The sequence below is a fragment of the Armigeres subalbatus genome, chromosome 1 (assembly GCF_024139115.2).
Source record: "Armigeres subalbatus isolate Guangzhou_Male chromosome 1, GZ_Asu_2, whole genome shotgun sequence".
Taxonomy (NCBI): domain Eukaryota; kingdom Metazoa; phylum Arthropoda; class Insecta; order Diptera; family Culicidae; genus Armigeres; species Armigeres subalbatus.
This window is the reverse complement of record NC_085139.1, coordinates 133,911,390-133,916,312: the sequence shown is the minus strand read 5'-3', so window position 1 is coordinate 133,916,312 and position 4,923 is coordinate 133,911,390.

Genomic DNA, 4,923 nt, shown 5'->3' with positions numbered 1-4,923 from the left:
TTTCCTTTTTTTAATGTTTGATGACAAGCCCTATCAATATAGGTAGCTCAGGTAGACAGATACGTCGGATACAAGACGACCTTACAGTTGAGGTCGAAATACGTATCTGTAAAGATAACAAAGCGTAGTGGAATTAAACTAAAAGAGCTTAAATAATTTTTCTGAAAATGTTGTTTTCACAAGAATGGGCTGTAATCCGTACATTTTGACAAGGTAGCTGTAGCTATTACTTTTATTCATCCTATCAAAATTAGACAAATGAGAAATAGTTTTTCTGCGGTTTTGTTTTCAATGAATTATTGGCAGTGGCTGATTTTCTACCCACCGCTGTCACATCCAGGCGCTATAGTATATGCGCAAAATAGCCAGCAAGAGTTAACCGCCAGAAATTTGTATGAAGAAAGTCATCTAACGCGGGTTTTCTCAAAATAAGAAACCTTTCATGAAAAACTATTTGGTACCGATTATGTAGGAAGGTGTCCGCTACCATGCCTACCAAATATTTTTTTGATGAAAGTGCTTAATTTTGAGAAATCGAACCTTAGATGCCTTTCGCCATACTGATTTCAGAAAGTTAACTCCTAGTGTGCCGCTGTAAGCACGCCCAAAGCAGGCGATTCATTATTTCAGGCTGAGTTCATAATAATATGCTGAAAGTTCTAAAGCTCGAAGCACCTAATATCTGGTCGCACCGAGTGCCAGCGAGGGACTCTAAGTGAAACTGTGCACCATGGTCCACCGGGAATAAGGAGGAATGGTCCTCCGAAATTTAGGGGGTTTGGTGTTGTGGAATGAATCGCCTGCTTTGAGCGTGCTTACACACTAAGGCACACTAAGAGTTAACTTTTGGAAATCAGTATGGCGAAAGGCATCTAATGTTTAATATCTCGAAAACAGGCACCTTAATCGAAAAAATATTTTTTAGGCGTAGTAGCGGACACCATCCTACATGACTGGTACCAAACAGTTTTTCGTGAAAAATTTCTACTGTTGAGAAAACCCGCGTTATATGTCTTTCGCCATACAAATTCCTGGTGGTTAACTCATGCTGGCTATTTTGCGCATATACTATAGCGCCTTGATGTGATAGCGGCGAGTAGCAAATCAGCCACTGCCAATAATCAAATATACTGCAATAATTCAAATATACTAATATAATGCAATGCAAATATAATGCAATAATTCAAATATACTATATTAACAATATGATTCACTCTCACGAAATTTTGGCGACACCACATGTGGCGCCAACTCGCGTCCGAAAGGATCGATACACACGTAAATCGAACTACCCAAAATATGACGATCGTTTTACACACACTTCAAAATGTCATCATGAAAAAAAATAGGGATGCTTGATGTTTTTTTTGCAAACTTAATCGATTATGTTTAATCGAATGCAAATGGAAAATCGAATGTTGTAGCAGAAGTGTGGTAGGCATATTTTTGTTGAAATGTATAATAAATTTGATATAGCTCGTTGAACTGTATCCGGCGGGACCATGCCGGTGCACCTACTCGCTCTCTGTTTCGCACACCATGTTGCTGTTTGCTCATTTGACTGCAACACTTTTATCAAATGTACTATTGTCGCGCTAATCTTTTTCTAGAATGCTGCGGCCACACAGATAACAGACATCCAAGCTAGAACAAATTTTACTCAAAAAGCTGTGTAAATCAAAGTACGTTAGAATACTGACTGTGGCAATACGTCGTTTGGTGGCGCTAGGTGTCATTCATTGCGTCATGCGTAATAGCTGTCATATTTCGTCAAACAAACATTGCGCGCCAAAATGATACCAAACTTGCCGCCTCTTCCAGCACGTGATAACTGTTGTTGTTTATTTTCATGCACCAAGGAACCAACAAGGAAAAAACAAATTCTGCAAAACGCATTTTCGTACCTTCAAACAACCTGATTCAATTGTCAAGTAAAGTTTCTGCTACTAATGCCACTTCTCATATTGTTTAATAAATAAATGCTTATAATAGTATTTTCAGATTGCGATTAGTTAAAATTGTTAACTACTGTCAAAGAGAGATAGTGTTCCAAATAATTATTAACTGCCGGAAATGCTAGTTATGTTATCATACACAGCCTGAATTGAATAACTAAAGGTGACATGAAAAATTGAAGAGTCATGAATATACTTGAGCACAAATTATGGCCTTTTCATCCTTTTAGTGCTTCGCAGCTGGTAAAGATACAAAAGAAGTAACAATAATGAAAATACAAACAAAAGAGGTAGCTGCTGTTCACAAACGAAACATCTCAGGGAACATCCATAAATTTCATAACGCTTAGAGGGGTGGCCTGAAGTGTGACAATCTATACCAATATTCTAGATACCAAATTCATATAAAAAGTGTAACATATGAGAGAGGAGGCGTCATACATGCTCGTTTTGGCTTTACGGAATTAATGGATCTTCCCTCATCACAAAACAAACCATGCGCTTCATGATGGCAGATAAATCGCTTGCGTAAGTGTGAGAAAGAAACATCACATATGGAATGGGAAACAGAGTGAGGAGGAGGATCTGTTGTTTATGTCTATGGTGGGTGGTGGAGCCTAAAATTTTGACAGCTTCTTGATGAGAGAAACTATGCGATGCCAGCGCCTCCACGAGATTTCCACTTGTGTTGCGTTTCAAAACGTTCGTTAAATTCCTTACACACGATTGAGAACGGACTTGTATGTCTGTTCTCTGTGCTGCGGCGGTCTTACATTCGCAGGCTCGACTGTGAAGGTAAACGTCAAGATAGCCGCCGTGTTATAAAAGATAGGCAGAATTTTCCCGCTCAAAAACAAAACCACGTGCTTTTCGCGGGAAATGACAACAGTGTTCGATTGTATTAGTGAGAGGCAACCGGAGTCACTGAGTACATGGAGAGTGTTTATCATGGCAAGTGCATACAGTGGGTGAGATTTTCATTGACACTGTTGTGTTTAGTGACCGTTGCGATTACCTGAGAAGCAACCAGCAGGAAGCCGCAGTATTCTATTTTATCTCGAGATGCATATTATATTAACAATATGATTCACTCTCACGAAATTTTGGCGCCACGATACACGATACACGTTATAATTAAACTACCCAACATATGACGATCGTTATACACACACACTTACGGAGCCGAATTTATTGAATTCAACATTTGGCTAGCAAACATTACCGCTAGGCAAATGGTTAAACTCACTGGTATTTTTTAACAGCAAAGGAAGTGACCCTGATCAATTTACTTATGTTTTGTTACACTTTTTGAATTTAAATGTTAATTAACAAAATTCGTAGAGATTTATAGATTTATGATTTATACATATATAGATGCATAGAGTTTACAAAATTATTGTTTGAGCTCAAAAACGATGGAATTCCGACATTCAAGACTTAAGGATTTTTGAAAACGTAACGATTTTTATCACATTTTCTAGGATGATTTAATCAAAATATTTTACCTACTTATGTTTTGTTACACTTTTTGAATTTAAATGTAAATTAACAAAATTCGTAGAGATTTATAGATTTATGATTTATACATATATAGATGCATAAGAGTTTACAAAATTATTGTTTGAGCTCAAAAAACGATGGAATTTCGACATTCAAGACTTAAGGATTTTTGAAAACGTAACGATTTTTATCACATTTTCAAGGATGATTTAATCAAAATATTTTACCTACTTGTGAGATGAGCATTAGGGTGGTTCAAAAAATTGATTTGATCCACAGTGCTCATCTGATTGTGAGTTTCCCCTGAAAATTTGAGCTCATTTGGATTAAAACTGATTTAGCACAAGCCGTATCAAGTTTGCATGCAAATTAGTGTGGGGAAAATTATTTTTTCGTTGTACTGTTAATGACTTTTCCCCATCAAGCGCAGGTTAAAAGAAAATCTACATAGCTAAAAGGAATACTCAACAGCTTTCACTCAGTGTAAACCGCATCTCAATTAATCGTTCCAATAATTCATGATTAGAAAATGTTTTCACCACGTAAAACACTTTTTTGGTACTTGATTTGCATTATAAATATATTAGGGAAAAATATCAATATATTCAAAGGAGATCAGGGATATTGCTGTTACAATTATTTTAAATTGATATTTAAAAACCATCCCTAGAACGGAATAAAACTTGTAATGTTGCTTGGGATATCACCGCATGGCTAAGGAAGCCTTTTATATTACTATGGTAGATTATTGTTTAGCATGATCAATCGTTTTGAATAATTTTATGACACCAGTTAAACTTATTCATTCGCATAAAAAGTTTCAATTTTGGCAGGTGTTGAGAAAGAATTGGGTATATATGTGAAAAAGATATCGAACCAGTGCATAATCTCCATCCAAGCGTTTCTCAGCTATTTTCAGAGGATTACATACATTTATCAAGTTTGGCTTCGTTATGCTCTCTTCTTTGACGCTTGAGCTTCAATAAACAAGTTATTTAGACTATAATTTTGGTAATAATCGATTCCTCCTTAATTTTTTATATGATGATTGGAAGAAAAATCCGAGGAAACTCATTTAGTAGTGACGTGGTAAATAATTGACTGTTTTACAACTAAAAGGTTCCGTTTAAGGGAGAAAAAAATTGTTTGGGATCCCTCGGTAGATTTTTTCAAATAGTCACGAAATGAAAGCTTTAAAGGGTCAAAACACAATGGACACGTTTGCCGTGCGTTTTGACAGTTTTCCCATGTGTTTGGCCCATAAGAGCTATATTTTCACGTAGTGAAAGTATTAGCGATGCCTCTTTTTTGTCACACACCGCGTTGAATTATCTTGATTTTATAAAATCAATGATGATTTCTTGTCAAATTAACTCTGCATGCATAATCCCATTTTTGAGAATTCCCAAAATTGTTATCAATTTGTGAATATGATTTGACAGAGAGAAACGAACTTTTGTGAACAAAC